General features: G+C 38.0%; 1 protein-coding gene and 1 long non-coding RNA gene across 10 annotated transcripts in view; both read right to left on the reverse strand.

The window, feature by feature from the left end:
* The window catches only part of SLIT2 (slit guidance ligand 2), a 375,863-nt gene that overhangs the window by 299,134 nt on the left and 50,625 nt on the right, over positions 1 to 26,104 (reverse strand). The gene's annotated exons all lie outside the window — the stretch shown is intronic.
* On the reverse strand, positions 14,782 to 22,782 carry LOC147582082 (uncharacterized). Its single transcript, XR_015250553.1, has 2 exons — positions 21,250 to 22,782; positions 14,782 to 21,033 (listed from the first exon to the last, which is right to left on the reverse strand). It is a non-coding gene; the product is annotated as an uncharacterized LOC147582082 (long non-coding RNA).

Here is a 26,104-nt window from a genome sequence, read left to right on the forward strand (position 1 = left end):
GGGAAAAGAGCTCAGAAAGGGGAGAAAGGGAGAAAGGAAAGAGGAGAGGCAGAGGAAGAAGGAAGGAGGAAGAGGAATTGAGAGAGAGAAAAAGGCTGGCTGGTTTCTAATGACTTTTCAATCCATGATTCTATTTTCAGGCCTACTGAGGACTTGCAGTTTTGTGCCCTTGAGTTACATCTTTACTATTTTAAGGAGCTTCCAAAATATATATATATATATATATATATATATATATATATATATATATATATCACTGTGCCCATAATCACTGCCTCTGCTTTAACACCAATGGAAGGAGAACAGGAAAAGGCCTGGCCAGGGTTGTAGAGTCTCACCAACACAACATTCCAGTCCATCCAAATTGCCTCCGTGCACTGGGAACATGAAAACAGTAAAACCCAAGCTGTCATGCCTAGACAGTGACTCCAGGGCTTCTGCTCCACAGAGCTCAAATGCCATATGATTTGGTCCTCAGATAGGTTTGTTTGTCCCATGATGACTGGCTAACCAGACATTTTTAGTCCATTGTCCCTACTCTCGGAATTTGACTTGCTTTTCATTTTCTCCGCAACGGTTCACCATCTCATTTTTCTATTATTTACTTGTCTGTTGTATTTATTTTCCAACCTTTTAAAATTTTTTAACATTTATTCATTTTTGAGAGACACAGCAATGGAGCATAAGCAGGGTCGGGGCAGAGAGAGAGGGAGACACAGAATCCGAAGCAGGTTCCAGGCTCTGAGATGTCAGCACAGAGCCTGACGCAGAGCTCAAATTCACAAAACATGAGATCATGACTTGAGCCAAAGTCGGAAGCTTAACTGACTGAGCCACCCAGGCACCCTTATTTTCCAACCTCTTCAATGTTAACGACTTTATCCAAAGACAGAATTCATTCTCTTCTCCATCAATAGGACTCTCTTCAACAACGCTGAACTCCAAAGGAGTTCTGGAAATCCAGGCCATATTATATTTTTCAGCTGAAATCTTCTACAGAAAAAATTAAATTGTTAGTATCTCTGCCTATGTAGGAGATTCCTGGCCTAGTCTCCCCTGTCCCCCACTCTCATATAGATAGTAGCACTTTCAAATGTGATGATATTTTGTGCTTTCGTCTGCAAAATGGAGATAATAAAAGCACTTATATCACAGAAATTTTATGAGGGTCTAATGACATATTTCTATGAAAGTACCTTGCCAACTCTGAAGCAACTTTAAAATGGTACTTATCCACCTAATCCACTGATGGAAAAGGTCCCGCGACAAACAGAGTGTCCCTAAGAGCTGGTGGTTAGGAGGTGACATCATATTGACGTGGGGGTAATAAAGAGCCCAGAATGTTCAATACCATTAGTCTGTGTAGTCCTGAAAATTCATCATCAAAGACTATAAAGAAGCCTTACACTAGACACTACCGGGAATTGCAATGGGGTTTGGACATCGACTTTCTTTTACTAGAGCTTTTTTGGGGCTAAGACATAAAATACAATGATTAAGCAGAATAATGCATGATCACTCTTAAAGAAACAGTATCACTATTGAATTAACACTATGGTATTTCATTTCAAAAGAATGTTGTGGAAGTGAGACATAAACAAAGGTTGTGAAGAAGTGGTGAGGTTTAAAATGCAGAGAGAAGGATAGATATAACACAATAAGCACAGAGATGCCTTTGTTCACAAAGAGCTAAATCATGGAGAGCGTCTGGGGAGAGAAAAAGGCAGGGAACAAGCTGGAAACAAGCTGGAATCTGGATGGCCTGTACTAAGGAGGATGCTCTTTGTGTTCCTTATGTTTTGTGAATCCTTCCTCAAAATTCCAATCCAGTGGGGAGTGGGTATACAATATTTCTCATGGATTTTCACGTTAAGGGCATCTCATCTATGGAGCCTAACTGGACCATAGAGTCAGGGGATATTCTGCATGTGTTCAGGTCTCTTTGCCATTGGATCAGAAGTTAGTCCCTGCAGGCCAGCACCTTAAATGGCTGGCAAGGTCATTTGGATGTTATGGCTTCCTGTTTTCCACAAAGACTAGAAATGGAGTGGCCAGGGAAGAATTCCAGGCTACCAGCAGAGGCAGGAAGTAGTATGGGTGAGTGACAGAGAAAGCAGGGGACATGGCATATATGAAGGACGACGTGCAGGAACACTCAGCAAAATCCTGGCAATTAATTGACTATCAACCGACTCGAGGGTTTGGAGACTGGACTTCTAAGGAGAATTTGGGGATCATCAAGAGAAACAGGAAAACCAGGAGAAGAAGCTAGTTTGGAAGAAAGGTGGTGTGGTTTCAAGTTTGGCTTTTAAGTGGTGGGGGTGGAGTTACCTCACATGTAGACAGGTGGGCGTTAGCATGCTGTCAGGGATGAAAGTTCTAGAACTTGAAATATAGAGTAGACTGGGATATACACATCCATACATCATGTACATGAATGTAATACTTGACATTTAAGGCCTACATATTGGTGAAGGTTAAGGGAAGAGTGAAAGCAAGCTCAATACATAAAAGGAAAATCCTTACATTAACTTACAAAAGCAGGGGTAAAGAGTAGGGAGCAAGAAGGGTGACGAAAAGCAAGTTGAGGACAGAGACCATCAGGCTTGGTGATGAGAACATGACAGTGAATTTGGGGAACACAATCTCAGCCATGACGCAGGGAGAAGAGAAAGGGTGTGATGAGTGAATGGCATACCAGTAGACCAAGGGAGTCGTGAGCGCAAAAGAGAGAGACCAACTGGAAAAGGAGAAACATGAGTGTGTGCAAAGATTGGAGGGGCAACTGCCAGAAGACAGAGGTTAAGGGGCGCCTGGGTGGCTCAGTCGGTTAAGCCTTCGACTCTTGATTTCAGCTCAGGTCAGGATCTCGTGATCTGTGAGATTGAGCCCCCTATCAGGCTCCGCGCTGACAGTGTGGAGCCTGCTTCGGATTCTCCCTCTCCCTCTCTCTGTCCCTCCCCTGCTTGTGCTCTCTCTCTCTCTCTCTCAAAATAAACAAATAAACTTAAAAAGGAAGAAGGAGAAGGAGGAGGAGGAGGAGACAGGGTAAGACATTGTCACCGATTTTGGTTGTTACAGAATAGCTCTGTGAGGGAGTACTGAAGGGCTAGAGGAACACAGTAGAAAGTTTGAGGCAGATGGCAGAAATACTTCAGGATATTAGATCAGATGCTTACCAGAGTAGAAAATGAGACCATCGCTGAGAGTAAGAGGTCAAGGCTTATGTGGAAAAGTATCAGGGCTTAATTGGGTCAGAAGGCACCTAGGGCAGACTGGAGGGAGCTAGAACAGGAGGGGCAGAGTCATAGTGATCATAAGGAACAGGTGGCATAGGCATGAGAGTGTGGGCAGCATGGATGCTGTGGTCTAAAGGGGACCCATCTCCCTATTTCTTAGGCTTTCCACTTCCATTGCTGGCAGATCAGAATTACAATCCTAGTAAAACTGCTTTCAAATATCAATATTTTTGTATTTTCCATTAGCAAAATAAGATACATGTGATAGAATTTTTCATATTTATACCTGACCATGACAATATAAAATAAACAGATTGCCTGTAACAATGATAGTTATATTCAAAGCACTCTCCACAGCTAGATTAATTTTCACGCGCATTCTAAGTGCTCAGTACTATTATTATCCCATTGTACCTGTAAGAAGCCCAGGGCTTAGAAAAGTTAAATGACTAGATTTCAATTACAGAGATAGTAAACGGCAATCCAGAGATGCAAACTCGGGGCTGGATGATTGCGCTGTGGTTATGAGGGATCCTCATTTCTGCTTCCTGAGGGAACAGTCAGTCTTGCAGTTGAGAATTGATATGCACTGTGTGAGATGACATGGGGACAAAGCGAGCATGCTGGAGCTGAGGACACGGCAGCAGGTGTAAAATGGGCCCCCTACACAGGGCAAATCCATAAAGAGACCAATTATATATCCTTCCCTATGTTCATCTGTATATTTTCCCTAATACCAGCTTGACTTGTAATAGAGGTGCCAGGAACTGTGTGTAGCTACATAACAGAGCAGTGGGCTGACTGCTCTATAAGGTGGCCAGCTCCCTTGAAACCAGGCATCCGGTGTGAAAAGGCCCTTTGATCACTGGCGGGGATCCGGAGAGTTCTGAAGACTCTCATGGCTCTCAGAGATCTAGGCCTTGCCGAGAGTCAGAAAAACATCTTTATCAGAAAGAAGACACGCCAAACCAGAGCTCTTAGAAGGTATTCCCAGGAAGGTGGAGGTTTTTCTCGTTCATTTGTTTTTGTTTTTTGTCTGTTTGTTTGTTTGTTTTTTAGTACTGGCCCAAAGCCAGTACAGCCCTGCCTCCTCAGGCTCTACAATCAGAAAAGAGAGTCCAGAGAAAAGGATGGTTGACATGGAAATCCACTGGCAAACCCATTTTAATTCAACCCTTCAACAACTTTTAGTGAGCGCCTAACAGGTGCAATGCACCATACCAGACAATGCACCATGGAATTTCAGACTAGAATTAATTAAAATCCACACAAATAAATATAATTCCGAACCTAGTTAAAAACGTGTGGCATTTTTATCGTTAAACTGCAATTTTTTCCAAGGTAAAAATCAAAAGGATGCATCCGTCATTTTCTGAATTTCATACCTCTCCTGCTCCCCATTTCAAGTCAGGTCTATAATAATAGTTAAAGGAAAGGACCTGAAAAACATGAGCAATTTTATAGTCTAATAATCACATCTCATTCTACCACCTGTCTTTGAAAGCTTTTATAGTTTCAAATAACATTTGCAAGTACAATAATATTTCTGTACTTATACAATGCACTGGGTAACAAATTTGAAAACACAGGAACTACTTAAGAGAAATATTTAGATTGTGTCTAATTTAAATAGATAGTCCAATGGGCAAGGACTGTGTCTAATTCTATGTTAGGTACAGCACATTGCAAAATGTTGGCACTCAATAAATGTAAAATAATAACAACAGTCTTTTCCCCTTTAAAGTATATAATTACATCTACCCCCTACTGTGCCCCAAGCTCAGTGACAGATCTTTTGTTTATTAAATCCACAGCCCTGAAGGTATACAGTACTGCACTTTCAATACAGCTTCAATAATAATTGCAGTGAAGTCCTCTCTAGTTTAGGTAAAACTTTAAATATCTACAAATCCCTAAGGAACATCTTAATTTAGCCATCCACCATCTATATTACTTAACCAAATGCAGGAAACCTTTTGTAAGTCCCCAAAGTGGAATCCAAACACTAAGTGGAAATGTGTTCTCAAAGTTAGTTTGAAAATATGTCATGGAATAAAATTACTCCTAGCTAATTTACCATTTCTCTTTCCTAAAGAAACATGTCAAGCTGCTAAGCAAAGCTCTGAAGGCTTTATGCAGGAAACATTCAATAGGTTCCCATGCTTGCGTTCAAAGTGCGCTATTATCCAAGTAGCCTGAACTGAGGAGGAAAAAAAAAAAAAATGACTCATGTACAGCTTTATTTGAGACATTTGCACTACAATGAACTAAGCAAAGCAACAGGTCACGTTAAAAAATATTCCAGAAAGCAACAGCAGCCGAAGCCCCTTCGAGGGGAATTTTGGATTGGAAAGCACTTTTGCTTCATCATTATTTTCTTCTTGTTTCCCGTGTTTGTATTTGAATGCTTGCACTTGAACATTAGTTTCACAATCACCTATTCTACATTTGGTATTGATGAAGTTCAACATATGCTCAGCAATTCACTGCTACTAAAATAAGAAATGCAAATTCAGCTAAGTGTGCTCCAAGTCTAACGTTAAGCTGGGCCCGAGTTCCTTTGTAGTTTTTGTAGAGTATTATCATTAGTAGAGAAGGGTTAATGGCAAAGGCTGATGATTGTTTAAAAATTCACATTACCAAAGTGGATTACATTGCATCTACTAAGGGGATCAACAATGTAAGCCTACACTAAGCCATTATTGCAGAAACAAAGCTTTCATTTTAAGCCTTTGGAAACAAGCATAAAATGGACAAAAGAAAAAATTCTTCTGATGTAAGAACAAGGCAAGCACTACATGCTTTTCATCCTTACTCAGATTAGAGCCATGATGAATACCCAAAAAATGGACCATCTCCCCAAAGAACGAATCATTAAATTATAACATGTCCACATTTTGGAAAACGCTTCTTGTCTACAGCTAAAACTCCAACAGAAAATCCTTTACTTAAATGTCTTTCCGCTTTTGTTGAGAATCAGTCACAACATGGAGATGTGCATTCTTTAGGACTGTATCACCATTTCTGTTCTTTATCTTCTAATGAGAAGGAGGAGTTTGAAAAATACATTCCTGCCACCAGTGTCAGACTTTGCCCTCTGTAGCAGTAATTCATTACAAACAGTATCAGTATGTGGTAACTGAAGGGAAACCACCAGCTACTGGCAGCAACAGGGCCTGGCCGGAGGCTAAACGTATTTGACAAGTATTGTTTTCCACAACAAACTTGGAAGTATTGATATCCCATCTTGCAGATGTAGAAACTGAGGCTCAGAGAGGTTAAATGAACTCACTCTCCATCACCTACTAAAGAAACAATGATTCAAACTCAGGTCTGACTGAAACTACCGCTCATGCCCCACCCCACCCCACTTCCCACAGTGCCTTCCAATGGCAGAAGTCCTTTTAGGTCGAACATTATTTTATTTAATTTTTGTTAATGTTTGTTAATTTTGAGAGAGGAAGAGAGAAAGTGGAGGAGGGGCATATAGAGAGGGAGACACAGAATCCTAAGCAGGCTCCAGGTTCCAAGCTGTCAGCACAGAGCCTGACGCTGGGCTTGAACTCACGAACCTTGTGATCATGACCTGAGCCGAAGTCAGACGCTCAACTGACTGAGCCACCCAGGCGCCCCAAGTTCAATCAACATTACTTTAATAAATTACCTGTAAAATTCTACATGAAATTGAAGGCTCTCGGATAATTTTTTTTTTCTTTACAAATGTGAGCTCAACAATGAAGCACCTGCTCAATGTATGTAAATTAGATTTAACTATATGGTGTCATCACTGATATTGTATGATATGTGGAAAGAACCTCACAAATTAAAGCTTAAGGAGATAGTAAACTCTCCTATAATATGTCATGTATCTGTGGCAACTCTGATAATTTTAATTCTTCAGAAAATGAGTGAGAACTGGTAAGTAAAACAAACAGTAAACAATAAATAAATAAATAAATAAATAAATAAATAAATAAATAAATAACAAGGCCCCCAACAGTCAAAATGCTCCACACAATGTGTCCACTAAAGCCATGCATTTGACACAGAGGAGAAAACTGCAGATCCTCCTTTTGGGTTAATTAACAGTTATTTTAAACATGATTCAGCAAACCTGGGTTATCTATTTTCCTTGCTCAGAATAAACTAAAAACAATGAATTGGAAAAATAGGAAGAGTTCCTAGCAATAACAAAAACTGCAAGTCTTGCCAGAAATATAAGACAACGATGTTAACCAAAAATATTCACAAAAATTATGGTCACTAATGCATAGGTAAATTTAAAAAGACATAGGCCTTGTTCTGGTGTTAGTAGATTTATTGTAAATATATATATAACAAGATAAATATAAACATAAAAATAACATTTTGTTATTTTAAATAATTGTATTAAATTATACTATAGGTATTTAAACATATAATATATAATTTATATAAAAGAAAAATTCTAGAAACTACCTAAACTAATGTAATATTTTATACGATATAAATCTATATATATTTTGATTACTATGTATTTCAAGATAAATATATAAGAATTAAAAACATAGTAAAAGCCAAACTTTCACAATGAGATGAATCTTGGAAATCAATGTTTTCTTCTGCTTAGAATTCTGGGTTTAAAGAATGAAAGTGGAAATTAGATGGAAATTTTTTAGTAGATGACTCTCATCTAAGTGAGGCTTATTAAACTAGAACATGAAGCCTGAATGTGCTAGAACCCAACAAGGATAGTGCCTATGATAGCCGCCATTTTGATAGTATGCCTAAACTGTTCTCTGTATCTTACTGTTTTTTTATACACCTTCTGCTGATTCCTCAGCAAGATCACGCCCTTGCTTCAGCTCCTTCACTAACTTGGTTTTTAATGGTTAGGAATGAAGGGGTTTTGATATTTCTGTAAAAGTTGATAATAAGAATGTAATAAAACCTTAATCTATGCTGAAGAGAAAAAATTAAGTGAGAAGAAGTTGATGACATGTTTATAACCTGCAGAACTGTAAACTCCTTGTAGGTAAAAGATCCATGAATAAATCTTTGTTTCCCCCACAAGACTTAGCAAGCAATAAACCTTGGAATAACCAAGTGAATGAATGCATAAAGTTCATTATGCCTTGCCCAGCTCACATTTTTGGAGAGTAGGAGGAAGCCAGAAGGAGGTGACTTTATTATGGGCCTATTGCTGTCCTTGCTTGGCTCACTCCCACCAAGAAAATAAAACTCCAACCTAAGCAGGAAAATCATTTCTAGGCAAAAGTATCTTGCATTCAATAGCCCTCAAAGTATTATTTATAATACATATGTAAAACCATAAGCAATATATAACATATAATTATATATAATAATATAATATGTAATTATGACATATCATTCTATGATATATAATAATATACAGTAATACATAATATCTAAATATATATATAACCATAAGTAATAAAAATTATATATAGAATGAGATACATACATATATGTATTAGATATAGAACTATATAGATGAGAACTCTTATAGAGTTCTCAACACAGTTCAATTAATGAATGTTTGAAACACTTAGTAAATACCTACTATAATGCAAAGTATTACAGGAGATTCTGTATTAATCTCCACACTGAAAAGGGATATACCAATGAAAGCATAAATAAACCATTTCTAATAACCTGAAATTCTAATTTTTTTTATTTCTTTATTACATCATTGTACATAATAATTATAACAACTCATAGAAATCAAAGACGTTCAAGTGCTGTGACTTCCCATCTCCCACCAACAAGCCCTACCAACATCCCCCCATATGAGGTAACAAATAGTAACACTTTATATACATTCTTCCCTATCTTTCTCTATGTTCATAAAACATCTTAAAATTTGAAATAACCATACTAGAGAAACATTAATACAAAAATGTGGTCATAATAGGCCCGTCACAAACCTACTTGTTTTATTCACTTCACAATATATCATAGATATCCATCTAGGTCAATGCTGATAGCTCTAATTCATCATTTTTAATATCAATATAGTGCCGCATACTTTGGGTTGACCATAATTTGCTGAACTTTTCCATTATTGATGAAAACTTATAATTTTTTCCAGCTTTTTGTCTCACAAACACTGATGAAAAATAGGCTTGAAGACATATTTCCTACACAAATGCATTGGTGTTGAAATGACCTTTTATTGAGTACACTATGTTCACTGCTTATCTTTTTGAATTAATTCACAAGATCTCTTTTTATTTTTTTTTTATTTTTTATTTTTTTTTAAATTTTTTTTTTTCAACGTTTTTTTTTTTTTTTTTTTTTTTATTTTTGGGACAGAGAGAAACAGAGCATGAACGGGGGAGGGGCAGAGAGAGAGGGAGACACAGAATCAGAAACAGGCTCCAGGCTCTGAGCCATCAGCCCAGAGCCTGACGCGGGGCTCGAACTCGCGGACCGCGAGATCGTGACCTGGCTGAAGTCGGACGCTCAACCGACTGCGCCACCCAGGCGCCCCTCAAGATCTCTTTTTATATGAGAGATAAATAACTCTCATCCTGTGCTACATTTTCTTCTTTCCATTAGTTTATGGGAACATGCATATGGTGTGAACCAACAGAACAGACAGCCAAGGCTGCTGGAATGGCTTAAAATAAAAATTAGTTGGGTGCCTGGGTGTCTCAGTAGGTTAAGCATCCAACTTAGGGTCGGGTCATGGTCTCATGGTTCATGAGTTCAAGCCCTGCATTGGACTCTGCACTGAGTGTGCAGAGCCTGCTTGGAATTCTCTCTCTCTCCTTCTCTCTCCGCCCCTCCCCCACTCTCTCTCTCTCTCTCTCTCTCTCTCTCTCTCAAAATAAATAAACTTAAAAACAAATAGGCATTAGTGACACTAAAGGAAAGTTTGCAATATTCACTTTCTAAAATATTAAGTTCTACAATGAAAGGAGTCTTTGTTTTGTTAAACCATGTGTCCCAAGAATCTAGAACAGAACCTGGCAAATAGTAGGAACTCAGTATATATCTACTTATACATTTATTCAATAAAATTTGTTGAATAAATGTTTGTGTGTGTGTATATATATATACACACACACATATACATACATATACATACATATACATACACACATATATACATATGTATACATACATATATATGTGTGTGTGTATATACATACATATATATGTTGTATGTGTATATAAATACCTGTACACATATACATATGTTGACCCTTGAAGAACACTGGAGAGTCAGGGGTACCCATCCCTCACACGGTCAAAAATCCACATATAACTCTTGACTCCTCCAAAACTTAACTACTAATAGCCTACCTTGGCCAGAAGCCTTAGCAATAACATAGACAGTTGATTAACACATATTGTATGTTGTGTGTATTATATGCTGTAGTCTCAGAATAAAGTGGAGAAGAAAAAAATGTTACTAAGAAAACCATAAGGGGGGCGCCTGGGTGGCGCAGTCGGTTAAGCGTCCGACTTCAGCCAGGTCACGATCTCGCGGTCCGTGAGTTCGAGCCCCGCGTCGGGCTCTGGGCGGATGGCTCAGAGCCTGGAGCCTGTTTCCGATTCTGTGTCTCCCTCTCTCTCTGCCCCTCCCCTGTTCATGCTCTGTCTCTCTCTGTCCCCAAAAAAATAAATAAACGTTGAAAAAAAAAATTTAAAAAAAAAAATAAAAAAAAAAAAAAAAGAAAACCATAAGGGAGAGAAAATACATTTCCAGCACTGTACTCATCAAGAAAAATCCACACAGAGTTGGGGCCCACATAGTTCAAACCCCTCCTGTTCAAAGGTCAACTGTATATTAACCTCTAAAACCATAAAATATTTGGTTTCCAACCGGGAAGGAAGGTTGTTGTACTTGGCCATCACTTAGTGTGTCTAATTTTTACCACATCTTAACATCTCATTTAATCCTGAGAGGCAGATATTCTTATTTCTGTTTTACAGATGAGAAAATCAAGACTCAGAAAGTTGTCCAAAACAATACAGACAATAAATAAGAGACCTGAGATATAAATCTGGGTTTTTCTGACACCAGAGACAGATACTTTCCACTATGTCATCCTGCCTATCAGTATGAATATCTGACCTGGGGCTGGCAGAAATGTGCTTACTATGTAATTTTCAACTTCACTTGCCCTGGGACTGAGAAATAATCTAAGATTTATGAACCAAGAACAGCATTCTATTTGTAGTCATAATACATAAAATATTTGCTTTTGTGACCCTAAAAGTAGCTATAAACACACAGGCTCTAAGACACTTAAGCAGTGGAATGGAGAAATTTAAAAAGAAAAAAAATAAGAGGCAGAAAGCAATCAGAAGTCTGCTTTCTACAAAAAGCCAAATATCATCCCAAGAGACTACAGGAGAATGTAATTATCTAAATCAATGTATTTTAGGAACAAAATCCTGCAACTAGTCCAGAAATACTATCCCAATCATAGAGCTGAAAAATCTCTTAATCATGTCAAATTGTAACACAATCGTGCATAGATTGTCAAATATACGTTTTTAAGAGTTAAAGGCATAAAAGCATTTCAGGCTACAGAATAAATTTACAAATAACTTGAAATAAGAAGGATATAAAAAGTTTATTACCCAAGTTTGTATGTGTATGTGTGTGTGTATGTAAATTAAATCTGAATTCTTTACAGAAACGATTGAAAAATATGTGTATTGTATATATGTATATACCCATATAAGATATATATGTAATAATATATATATTGTGTGTATATACATATATATACATACACACACACAAACACACACATATAAAATCTCCAAACTCTTAAGTGGCATAATTTAATAATTTCTATTGAATAAAATTTGATTATCATTAATTGCACTATTTTCTGTAACTCAAGAATGTTCTTATTCATGCAGTGGAATCATTAAGTTTTTTCTTCTCATTTTCTTTCTTTTTTTTTAAAAAATTAAAAAAAAAAATTTAACATTTATTTTCAAGAGACAGAGTGCGAGTGGGGGAGGGGCAGAGAAAGAGGGAGATACAGAGCCTGAAGCAGCCTCCAGGCTCTCAGCTGTCAGTGCAGAGCCCGATGGGACACGGGGGCTTGACACTGGGTTCATGACCTGAGCTTAAGTCGGACGCGTAACCGACTGAGCTACCCAGGCGCCCCCCTTCTCATTTTCTTAAATGCTATTTCTCATAACAAGGGCCAGGGATTATTAGTATCGGCCATCACAAGTTAACCTATCCGTTTATAGTTTAGGAGATATGGTAAAACATTTCCACAGGCAAAACCACTGAATTATTATTATTTTTTTTTTTTTTACAATCAGACTCAGCACCCTCTGTTTAGGTCAAAATACAACTCTCTCAACTAAGAGCAAACAAAGACATAAGAAATGAACTATTAGCAAAAACACCAATGGTTATCATGTTTGGGGGCTGGTGGATACAATTGCTGCTAAAAGGCAATATTGCCATGGAGTCATTTGACGACCACCATTAAGTGAAAATCCCTTCTACCCAGAAGCCACATAGTTGCTGTGGCAATCCAAAACCTTTGGCCTTATTCTTTGGTTAGGGTTAGAGTTCTTTTCTTTTTTTGTCAATCTTCTGCGTAAGAGAACATTCTTAGAAAAAAAGAAAGCTTGGATTAAAGGTTAGTGTTAACAAAATACATTTTATTTTTAAAAAAAAATTTTTTTTCAACGTTTTTTATTTATTTTTGGGACAGAGAGAGACAGAGCATGAACGGGGGAGGGGCAGAGAGAGAGGGAGACACAGAATCGGAAACAGGCTCCAGGCTCCAGGCTCCGAGCCATCAGCCTAGAGCCTGACGCGGGGCTCGAACTCACGGACCATGAGATCGTGACCTGGTTGAAGTCGGACGCTTAACCAACTGCGCCACCCAGGCGCCCCAACAAAATACATGTTAAATAGCTGAACAGTAACAATCCCTGTGTTAAAAATTCAGCATCAAAACTCATAATCAATTTCTTATAGACAGAACCCCATGAAGATTACCACCAGAATAGCTATCCAAACCAAGAAAACCTGTTATAAATTTGTCATTTGAAGAGAGATGAAAATATTAATTATAAGTTCTACTCTAAGTAATACCTTTTCCCCTTAATATGTATTTTAACTTTATCTAAAACTGAAACATATAATTTCTATAAGATTCTATGACTGGAAATTACTCATAAAAATGTCTGGCAAATGTTAATGAAAATGATAATCTAAAATAGTTTATATTTCTCGGACAGGCAAGCATTTCTATTTTCAAAGGATATAATACACATCCACAAAATGTTTATAACTTCTCAATGTAAAGTTATGAAGTATATATGAGGCAAATAAAACAAATTTACCATTTGTTAAATATGGAACTCATGATATAATCATGAAAAGAAATGCCTATCTAGTAATATAAAATAAGTTATTTCTCATATTCATTCTTTTATCACAATGACATTCATTGAATTTTTATGAAATAGTGTCAATTTAAAAAACCACAGACATGAGTAAAACTGTAACATTCTTTCCCAGAAGATGTTTCTAGGAGTTTTAGGAATATTTTTATAGAAGTACTTTGTTTCTCTTTGTGCTTCTCTCTTTGTGCTTTTAACAAATGTTCACAACAATGAGACACATTTATTTTACAGATTACAAGAATGTAAATAGAGTCAAATTTGCCATTTCTAAAATTCAGTTGTGATGGGACATATCAAGCATTGCTTCTCTGAGCCTTCTTTTCTTTGTGACAGAAAGCTGCCTCAGAGAAGAAGACAGTTTTCCAGCGTCTCACCTCTGGCCCAGCCATCCCAGAACTGCCCCCTCCTCTGCCATCCTTCCTCCAACTTTCTGGCCCAGATTTTCCATACAGCAAACTGTGTGTAGGGGGGAGTGGGGAGAGAGGACAGGAGGGCAAGAAACAAAGTCCCCAAGATATTCTGAGAAAGAGGAAATTATAAAATCCTTAGTATTTCACTAAAGAATAATTCAAAGTCACACTATCATATATGCATGAAAGTTTTAGATTATTATTATTAAACTCTTCTTGGTTCACATTAAAATGCCTAAATAAGTGAGTAACCTAAATTTTCCATACTGTAACTTAAAACCAGACATTTAACACAGTTTAGTGGAAACTTAATATCTGATCCTCTAAGAAAGAGTTTCATTTTCTTTAAAATAACACTCTGAGAAACTTTTCTGAAAATACAAACTTCTCATGTTGCACACCTCAACTGTCATGGTCATAAAATGAGACTAAATTCTTTAGCTAATCTTATTCGTGAAATATTTCATGTGCTTTTAGAAAATACCACATTGTGGCTAAACACCATTATTCCATTATGCCTGAAAATAACCAGTGGCTTACAGCAGTAAACAATTCAAATTGCATTCCTTGTATTAGAAAGCTAAAGTCATACAGAAATAGAACTGATATTGAAAGCCCCGAGAAACTCAATATGTTTTTATCTGAACACCAATTCGAATAAATTACTGGATACACATTTATAGTGACTTACCAGAGTATATTTCAAACAAACAAAAAAAACACATTAATTTTGCAAGCAATCAAGCCTCAATATTCAGTATAATTTACTAAGTATTCTATAAAGAACAGTCCATTCTCAATTATAATCGTAAAACACAATAAAAACCTTTCAACCAAACTAGTACAATTCACTGCCCATACAGTTTGTGATACAGGTTTGTGAAAAACAATCTATAAAAATTTTAAAAACTTATAAGTAAGTTTTCATACCAACTTGTATTTAGAATACAATAGATAGAATATCTATCTACAATGCACCAAATCCTATACGAATATTATTACCTCATTTTTAATTAATAACACTACCATCTAAATACAATGGAAAGATATTCAAAATTATTTCATCACACTTTCAAAAAGTTGTTATAAATATTTACTTGTAAACATAGTATCTGAGGGATAATCTTGTTATAACAGCGTGGTTTGAAAATGGAATGTAGAATGTGAAGTTCAAAGCTGTCTTCTAATTTCCTAACTTTTCCTATACATTCACTTTTTGTCAAATTATTTTAGTATTTTGGTGTATTCCTAATAGTTTATTTTTGCTTTTGTTGCCCTTGTCTCAGGAAACATATCTAGTAAGAGGTTGTTGCTACGGCCAATGTCAAAGAGGTTACTGCCTGTGTTCTCCTCTAGGATTTTAATGGTTTCCTGTCTCACATGAAGGGCTTTAATACATTTTGAATTTGTTTTTGTGTATAGTGTAAGAAAGTGGTCTAGTTACAATCTTTTGCATGTTGCTCTCCAGTTTTCCCAACACCATTTTTTGAAGAGACTGTCCTTTTTCCATTGGGTATTCTTTCCTGCTTTGTCAACGATTAATTGACCATCTAGTTGTGGGTTCATTTCTGGGTTTCCTATTATGTTCCATTGATCTGTATGTCTCTTTGGGCCAGTACCATACTGTTTTGGTCACCACAGCTTTGTGATATGACTTGAAGTCCAGAATTGCAATGCCTTCAGTTTTGCTTTCTTTTTCAAAAAGGCTGCTTCGGGGGCGCCTGGGTGGCTCAGTCGGTTGGGCGGCCGACTTCGGCTCAGGTCATGATCTCGCGGTCCGTGAGTTCGAGCCCCGCGTTGGGCTCTGTGCTGACAGCTCAGAGCCTGGAGCCTGTTTCAGATTCCGTGTCTCCCTCTCTCTGACCCTCCCCCGTTCATGCTCTGTCTCTCTCTCAAAAATAAATAACGGTTAAAAAAAAAAAATTAAAAAAAAAAACAAAAAGCCTGCTTTGCCTATTCAGGGTCTTTTGTGGTATACAGATATATAGATATATATAAAATACTACTCACCCATAAAAAAGAATGAGATATTGTCATTTACAATGACGTGAATGGGGCTAGAGGGTACCGTGCTAAGCAAAATGAGTCAGTCAGAGAAAGAAAAATACCATACGATTTCACTCATATGTGGAATTTAAGAAACAAAAGAAACAAGCATAGGGGGAAAAAGGGAGAAGCAAATCGAGAAACAGACTTTTAACTATAGAGAATAAACCACTAGTTACCAGAGGGAAGGTTGGGGGGCATGGGTTAAACAGGAAATGGAGATGGAGGAGGGTGCTCGTGGCGATAAGCAATGGGTGTTAAACAGAAGTGCTGAATCACTACATTGTACACCTGAAACTATTATTACACTCTGTGTTAACTAACTGGAATTTAAATAAAAACGAAAGAATTATCTTAGTATAAAACACTGGGTTCAGTTCACAGGGATTTTACTGTGATAGTTTCTGAGAATACAAATAATAAACATATCCCCTTCTCTTGAAATATGTAAGTGGAAACTGACTTGAAAATTCAGTTACAGAATGAGGCCAAGTAGCATGAAAGAACTTTCAGGATAGTTACAGGGGTTTGGGACACAGTGCTCTGCAGCAACTGGGGCAAATTCATTGATGGAAAGCATCTCTCGAGCAAGCAAGACCCTTTGCAACCAGTGCAATAATCCAAGGCAATAGTAAATAGGACAGTAAAGGAGGAGAAAATTTATGATAAGGAGTCAAATTGTCAGGGATGAAAGTTTATTGGGTGGGGGACACAGAGAAAAGTATGAGTCTGACACCCATATTCGTGTCCTCGGCGACTTTGAGAATGAATGTCTGAGAGACTGCAGAAGAAAATAACAGAAAACTGAGCAAATTCTTGATGGGGGTAAAGGAGGAAATGGTCAGCACAGAGAAAGAGAGAGGCAGGTTTTTTTGTGCTGGTTCGTTTTGAGTTGCTAAGCTTTCATCCAAATTTGTGTGACATTTGCACGTATGAATCTGAAGTTCTGGGATACAGATTTATGTTTTAGCGTTCTCAGTTGGTGGCAGTAGTTTAAAACTTGAAAAACTCGTGACCTTCTCCAGAAAGCATGTATAGAATGGCAGTAAAAAGAGAGAAAAGAAGAAAATCTGAGAAAATACTGATGCATGAAGGGGAACATGAGGATGGAATCATGTCCAGTGTAGCAGATGAAGACTAACACTGGACCACTGGGTTCGGTAAGTGGAGACCAGGAAGATTACCAATGCTTTTAGTATAACAGGGGCGATAGTGATGTAGGAAAGGGCAGAGCTTTCTCACAGTGGATTAAAAAAATTAATGAGAAATGAAAAAAAGCCAATATAGTAAATAAGTAATTACACCAAGATATCTGACTGTAGAAAGGTTGTAACAAACAGAAAAAAAACCTTTAAAAAAAAAAAGGATATTTTATTTATTGCTTCCTTTTTCTTTCCCTAAGGAGTAAAGAATCTTGACCACACTCATGGGCAGAAGAGAAAAGGTCACAAAAAGTAGTAAGTTAAAAGTAAAGGAGAAATAGAAAGAATTGGTGACAAAGGACCCAGAGGGCATCAAGAAAAAAACAGCTTAGTTATAAACAGAAAGCGGGTACACTGCTTTATTCAGAGACAGAAAGTAGAGATGTCAGTGTGTGGAGAAGTCTCTAGCCTAGGGAATTCTTACGTGAACACTGGCACACTTTAACTCGTATCTTATTTGAGAACTTGCACTTGTTTGTGGAATATGTAAGAATAACTTCACTGTAATAAGAGTGTTTGCTCTTTTAACTTAAAAACACTTCAAATAGGACTTCTGTCAAATATTATTTCAGTTATAGGCACCATACTATTGATAATTGTCCATACTTGAAAGCCAAGGAAACTGGTCTATAAACCAGAAAAATCGTATTATTTATAATTTTGAATTAGCAATGGTAATAATGGGTAATAATGTTGACTCTGTTGTTAGAAGCCCAAAATATCTTAGGAATGGTACAAAATTAGACTTATTCTCAAAACTATCCAAAATAAGACTCATGAAGAATGACAAAATCATTTTTATTTCATGCTAGTAAATGCAAGAAAATGAAAAGCATGTGAACTTTCTTGCTCTTACAGTATCAGAATTTCACTAAATTATGCAAAAAGAAATATATATATTTATGCACGCATGTATGTATGTATATAATTAGCACTTTGAAACTACTTCATATATCAATATAAAAAACATACAGTCTTAGAAATTTAAGAATGCTTTACCAATACTTCTACAAGTACACTGATACGCAGAAAGGTGAAGCTTGTAACAGAGGCCCATGTTTACTAAAACCACTGTCTGTCTACTGGATACTGCATCTATCTGTTCTCCAGTCCTCACGATGAGTCTTGAGGGAGTTAAGATCCCCATTTTATAGAGGCAGTGACTGAAAGTCAAAGAAATTGGGTTCCCAGTCAAGATCACATACAGAGCTAAAAAAAGACTTAGGAGGTACCTGGGGAACTCAGTGGGTTGAGCATCTGACTCTTGATTTCGGCACAAGTTATGATCCCAGGGTCGTGGGATCGAACCCCACATGGGGCTCTGCACTGAGCATGGAGCCTGCTTAAGAGTCTCTCTCATTCTCTCTCTCTCTCTCTCTCTCTCTCTCCCCCACTGCCCCTCTCCCCAGCTTGTGCACGCACGCGCACGCTCTCGCTCTCTCTCTCTCTAAATAAACATTAAAAAATAATAAAAATTAAAAATGTCAGAGTTGGAATTCAGGGTTTCTATTTGACTTCAGAGCCCATGCTTTCTTTGCCACATGCTTCCTCTCATATATTTCATGGCTGACCTACAGATTGAGTAGAAACACCACTTTGATAATGTAAGCCACAGACTAAGAACCTCTGCACTGAGAAGGGACATAGTTGGTTATCTACTGGCCCCTTGGAGTGCAGGTCACCTTCCACTCTCTTCTCACCACTTCCAAAACCATGAAGCCCACTCCCAGCCCACGAACTGATATAGTCAGGCCATGCTCTCCAGTGTCTTGACCTTAGACGCATTCCTCTGCCCGAGGAGCCTTTCTTCCTTCTCCACCTGGTGAACTGCTAATCATCCAAAGCCCCATCACCTCCCACATCTGACCTCCAACTCTGTGCGAGACTCATCCCTCATCTGGCAGAGCTAATGGTCCCCTTGCCGCGTACCCACAGGGCACACTGCGAGCACTTATCACTCAGAATCATAATAATTACTTTAATCTCTCCCCTGCTGGAATGTGAGCCTTTCCATGACAGGGACAGTATTTTATTCAATGTAGAATCAATAGTGCATAAAGCAGTGTGTGGCACATAGTAGATAATAAATAACTGTCTGCTGTGTAGTGAAAACACTGCAGGCTTAGGAGGCAGTGGGGGGAGAGGTGGGTGGGTCTGAAATGCCACTTCTGTCTCACACCATCTGTGTGATCTTGGACAAGCTACTGCCTGTGAGCTTCATATCCCCATCTGTGTGGACATAATATTACCTATCTTAAAGAGTTGCTATAAGGACTTAAAGAGAACTGACTCAGAAAATTGGAATCCCTGATATGTAATTAAGTACTTAATAAATACTTGCTTACTGTCCTTTCCCCCTCCACCTTCCTGAATGCCTAAATGAACAACAGGTGAGCATGTATTTACTGACTGAACACATCAGGCCAAGTGCATTTACTGACTGAACAGATCTTACTCAAATGTATAAGAAGACTGCAAAACTATAGTAGGTGCTCTGTGTGTGTGTCAGAAAAGTGAATATCTGCACTCAGAGAACTGACAGTCCTATGAGGAAAATACAAATTTTAGTCAAATGATGATTTCTTAAAAATAAGGTAGAGAAATGAGTACTATAAGCTGAGTGAATGGACCCAGTGGAGGACCCAGTGGATGGGAGCAGTTACTTTGGTTGGGGGGAAAAGCAGAAGTGGTCACCAAACATCTGGAATCTGAAATAAGTTTTGAAAAAGTGACTATAAGTTGGAATCATGGATACGCAAGAGAGGAAATCCTAGGAGAAAGGTTCAGCAGGAGAAAAGGCATAGAGGGAGGAGAGCAAAGGATTTCTCTGGGAACAGACACTGGTTTGGGATGACTTGCCAAAGCACAAGAAGCCAGAGAAGGTGGACAGGGACAAAGATGAACGGCAGAGAAAAGAAACCTGCACGTGTACTGAAAAATTAAACACTCAATTCATTATCTGATGACTAATGCTCATGCTTCCTGTTTGGAGCCCCCTCTACTCCACATACCAGGATTTTCAAACAAAGTTACACACAAGAGGAAAAGGGAATTAAAAAGCAAATTAACAAGATATTATATACTGTGCAAGGAAGCCAGCTCTGTTTACTGATTTAGTTGAGAAAAGAGCAAAGGCTATTCTTCTAAATGGGTGAGTTTCTTTTACTGTTAACATTGCTGTTGCATGACTATTCATCCCTGGCTTGTGAGAACAAGAAAATAAAAATAATGACTCTGATCAAAGAGAGTCTTTTTGCATAGGAAGTAAAGTAAAAATAAAACAAAAATGCATCCTGCGAGATGCCAATGTCTTTCTGCACTGACCAGTCCTGTCCCTATTTCACACTCAAAATGTTCTACTGCCCCCTGCTGCTTTAAGTTTCTGAAGTTCAAAAAAAAGAACCCCAAAATCAAAAAAACAAAAAGAAGTTCTCATTTTCTACTGATCTAAGTGATTCCACTATTTTACTTTCTCCCACCCACCCCCTTTTTCTGCCATGATGACTAAGATTTTGGGGGGGGGGCTTTGTTCTTGGCAAAATGAAATTTTAATAGCGATGAGTGTGTAAGAATTATGTAAAATTTGGTAGGAGGAAATTATAGCTTTGCTAGCACATGAAAGTAATCCTCTGTGGACATAACAACTTATTTGTGACTTATCAATTGTACATTTTCATCAGGGAGTACTGACCAATCCCCAAACACACCATTTGCCCCTCCTTTAAATGGAACCTCAATTAGAGTGGGAGAGAGCCAAAGCATAAGAGACTGTTAAAAACTGAGAACAAACTGAGGGTTGATGGGGGGTGGGAGGGAGGAGAGGGTGGGTGATGGGTATTGAGGAGGGCACCTTTTGGGATGAGCACTGGGTGTTGTATGGAAACCAATTTGACAATAAATTTCATATATATAAAATAAATAAATAAATAAATAAAAAATAAATGGAACCTCAAACTTTCTAGCCAAACTATATAATCTGTGTGCATGATTAGGCTCCCCATACATGGTATTGTGTATATGTTAGATTAAATGAAATATAAAGGATAAGCCTGGCTTTTCCTCTTTTACTGAAGTTTGTTCATTAATTTCAGTTTCTTAACATGTGATATAGAACTTCAGTCTTTTTTTCCTTGTGTTGGGATCTAGCTAATTTCAATTTCACAAATATTTATCTTCCTCTCTGGGCTCTGTGTGTTTGTGTGTGGTTTGTTTACACTTCCAGTTACTATACAGTATGTAAGGTCACAAGGATCTATATGATAACCAGAAACAAAAATGAAAAAGGACATCTGGAAAGTTCTCCATCTAACATGATCAAATGGCACACCATTATCCTAAGTCTGGCTTTCTTCTAATGCTGCCTCCAGCAAACAGTTTTAAGTGCCTGCAGTGTGCTGAAATGCAGTAAAAATATTTATTCTTTTCAATTAGGTCAGGTGTGCTAGCAAGGGGACTATACCTCTTGTATTTCTGTTCATAGCTAAATGAAGGTGTTATAATCTTTTTTGATTCCTCTTTGAGTTACACATTACTACATAACAAAGCATCCCCAAGGTTAGGGACTTAAAATGACAAGCAGTCATTATCTCTTTAAATTCTGTGGTTTGAGCAGACAGCTTCTCTGCTTCATATGGAGTAGCCAGGGTGCTGCGATGGCTGGAATTTGCAGAATGGCTTGACAGGGCATTGGCTAGGAGTGAGATTAGGGGTGCTGGCTGGGGATCTGGGTTTTTCTCTATGCATCCCTGGGTTTTTTCTCTACATCTCTTCTCTGGTTTCCTCCTGGCACGGAAGGTGCTCTCCCAAGGTGCCCTCTAACCTCAAGTCTTCCAAGAGGACAGTCCCCAAAATGAAAGTGTTTATTATCAAGCCTCTGTTTGCACCTCACTTGCAAATGTCTCATTAACCAATGCCAGTCACAGGGCTAAGCTCAGATTCAACCAAAGGGACTACACGTGGCCACGAGTACTGGGAGGGGTGTCTCACAGGGGCCAATATCACAGTCTGACACAACTTCTCTTCTTCCCTCACCAACGAGTACCTTTGAGTCATCCTTTGTAGGATGTAAATCCCTGTTTCAGTCTGCAGTTCTTTTTCCTATTTTCTTTCTTTTCATCTTTTTTTTTTTCTTTTTTGTAAAAATCTAGCTGGGCTTTTAATTAAGCATTGGGGGAAGAATAGTAGCATTCATTCAATGAATAAACATGCGTCGAGTAGTAGTGAGGAATGCACCGTAGTAGGAACCTGTGCAACACGAGACTGAACAAGACCCTTCCTCTACCCTCACAGCTAAATCCCTGCAGGGGAGACTAACAGATGCCCCGAGTCCCTCAAATCTGCCCTCCTAACTATCATTTTTCTAGTTTCCAGATTTCAACATGTCACAACCCTGCTTAACATTTTCCATGTTTTCCCCAGCCTCCTGGAGGAGACCCAAACACTGTAGCAACTCCTGGAACGTCCCTCAAACTACCCTTTCTAGGTTCATCTCCTTTTTTTTTTTTTTTCAACGTTTATTTATTTTTGGGACAGAGAGAGACAGAGCATGAACGGGGGAGGGGCAGAGAGAGAGGGAGACACAGAATCGGAAACAGGCTCCAGGCTCTGAGCCATCAGCCCAGAGCCCGACGCGGGGCTCGAACTCACGGACCGTGAGATCGTGACCTGGCTGAAGTCGGACGCTTAACCGACTGCGCCACCCAGGCGCCCCTATAGGTTCATCTCCTACCACTTGTCCTCAATGTGCCTCTTAACTCCCGTTTATAGTCCATGTCTTTTTTCCTGTCATTGCCTCTAGCTGGAATGCTCTACCCCAGTCCTCAGCTCCAAGAACATGTAATTTTCCTCTTCACATCCACACTTAAGTGATTTGCCATAAGATCTCCACTAAGAAAGGACAAGTCACACACATATGCCTACATAGACGGTGAACATATCCCTTAGTATCGATGTTGTTCCATATCTCTAATTTAGCATCCATGCTGTTCCATGTTGTTTGTATGTCTGTCCTTTCAAGGGACTGCAGACTCCTTGAGGAAACCATGTTCACAGTTAGACAACTTGGCATTTTCTACGAATACAGCTTGATATGTAGGAGGAAAGAAAAAAGAGGATCTTGTGATTTCTTTCATTTCTATGAAATGTACTCTATTTTCTTCACTGTATTCAAAATAAAAATATCACAGTTGTAATTACATATCAAATTTGAGACGTCAGAGCCTCTCCAGGATGAAATGTGCTCTAATGAGAAATGGAGGCCAATAAAGAAATTCCTGTTCAGTGCAAATCTATCAATTAATCAATCAAATGGAAATATAAAAAGCCACTACACCTGTTTCAATACCTTATACTAAGCAACAAGGCTGACTTCTAAGGGTACTGATAAGATTAGGGTATGCTTGGGGCGCCTGGGTGGCGCAGTCGGTTAAGCGTCCGACTTCAGCCAGGTCACGATCTCACGGTCCGTGAGTTCGAGCCCCGCGTCAGGCTCTGGGCTGATGGCTCAGAGCCTGGAGCCTGTTTCCGATTCTGTGTCTCCCTCTCTCTCTGCCCCTCGCCCGTTCATGCTCTGTCTCTCTCTGTCCCAAAAATAAATAAACGTTAAAAAAAAAAAAAAAAAAAAAAAAGATTAGGGTATGCTCTCTAAATCTGCCACTGAACACCTCTGAATCAAATTCTACATCTTTATTAATAGAACCTAACAGTGAATCTATATTAAAAGGTCTTACACAATATATAAATCTAAAATATCCCATGTAACACTAGCTTCATTTAAATTCATCATGAGGATATATCAATTGACGTTTTCAAATGTATATCTGAATTGATAAACTATGTCTCATATTAACCTTTAATTGTGATGTAAGATTTCAATAAGTGAACAGACTTTTAACATAGTCATATAGATGATGACAGGATGTGAATTTGTATCAAGCAAGTGCCATATCACATGTAATCGGATACAAACAATTGTGTAAATCTATAAGCCAGTGAATTCATGGTAAGGTAACAGAACTTACTAGATGATAAATGTTGGCTTTAAAAACACCAGACCATCTTGGGTCAGGCACCACTTAACATTCCAGCTTATTCCCCAATCCCTTGCTCTTCTCCCTGGTGCCTCACCACATCCGATTGTACATGTCATTTCCGGTAGTGGATGTCACGCCCCCACCTTCACTTCCTTCTACAAATATGACTCCTTTTTCATGACCCACCTCAAGCATCATCTCCTCCATATGGCCCTCCTGAACCCTTTATCAGCACGTGGAAGCTCTCCCATCATGCAACAGTTTCTACCTCAATGCTGAAGGTTGGCCACTGTTTTGCACAGGTGTCCTTCCATTCCTCCTGTGTGGTCTGTGTTTTATTTACCTTGAACAGTCCACACTGCCTGACAGGTACTAGGCACCAGATAAATGTTTACAATTGATATAACAAATGGCTGCATAAAATGAAGTGTGAATTTTGTCTTTCAGCGTGAATAGCCATTTACTTAAATCGTGAACACTTGATAAAAGGACTGAAATATGTATCGGATACTTTAATTTTAGCTAAGTCTTCATTCATATACTTTGGAATACAATGTCACAAATGCAAAAGGTGTAAATTCTAGGGTATGAAAAAAATGGATATCTATGAGTGGAAGCACCAGTCTAAAATGTGTCATGTATTTCTACACCCTTTGGCAAAATGATGAAAAGAAAGAACTAATCTGCATTTCGCTAGTTCTATTTTTGCCACTTATTAGATATGAAATCATTGTGTAAAATGAGGTCAACAATATCTCCTCTCTTACTTCACAGACCCCTCATATGAAAACATATATGAAAATCCTTTCCTTAAGCTAAAATGTAAAGCCCTTCTTAATATTGAGTCAAAAAGTTGATACACAGTGTATTTTTGCATTAAAAATGATTGAGCCTGATGAGCATTTAGCCCAATCACTGTCTAGCATACTTAGGGAGAATTTCCTTTGAGAAATAAAATATTCATCATTTCTAATTATAAATGGTACTGTTGTCAAGACAACTTTTCTCATGAGGGATGGGATTATTCTAAAATGGTCTTTTTAAACAATGTTTTAAATCTCAATTCTTATTTACGAGTGAAAATGCATCATCCTTATTAATATCTCATTACTCAAAACACTCAACAATTTAAAAGAAATGTTATTTGAGAAAGGGTTCAATAGAGTTCTCTTCCTTAACTCCTCTAGGGAATTAGAATTCATGGCATGAGAGTTTAACTATGTAGCACTTCAATTAAAAGTAGGGAGTCTGGAACTAATGTTACATAAGTAGCAAGCACAATAGAGTTAGCATGCCCCATTAATGCCTGGCCATAGGGGCAAAATGACATTCTGAGGCATGAAGAACAAAAAGGTAATTGGATAGAAGAGTGATCTCACTTTAGGAAACATGAATGTACATGGCCATTCCTACAAGCATGATACACTGTGACCCTGCAAAAAGGAGGCATTCTAACACTGAAAGTTTAAACAGATAACAATATGCTTACCTCTTTCTAAAGACTGTAATAAAGACATATCCCAAATAGTCAATATTCTGAATTATAAAAGTGTGGTGTTATCATTATTCGTAATAATTTCATAATTATAAAATATTTACAATTTTTAAAGCTCATACATACAACTCTATGAGCCAACAGAGCAGTGAGCATCTAATTTAAAACAGGTAAATATACTCTATAAGTATAAGGCCCCATAGCCAGTAAGAATTCACCCACTTCTATGCTCATTCATTTATCCACCTTTTACAAAGTATCTACTATGTGGCAAACA

This window comes from Puma concolor, chromosome B1, assembly GCF_028749965.1.
Source record: "Puma concolor isolate L17-30 chromosome B1, mPumCon1.1.hap2, whole genome shotgun sequence".
In the NCBI taxonomy this organism is placed as follows: domain Eukaryota; kingdom Metazoa; phylum Chordata; class Mammalia; order Carnivora; family Felidae; genus Puma; species Puma concolor.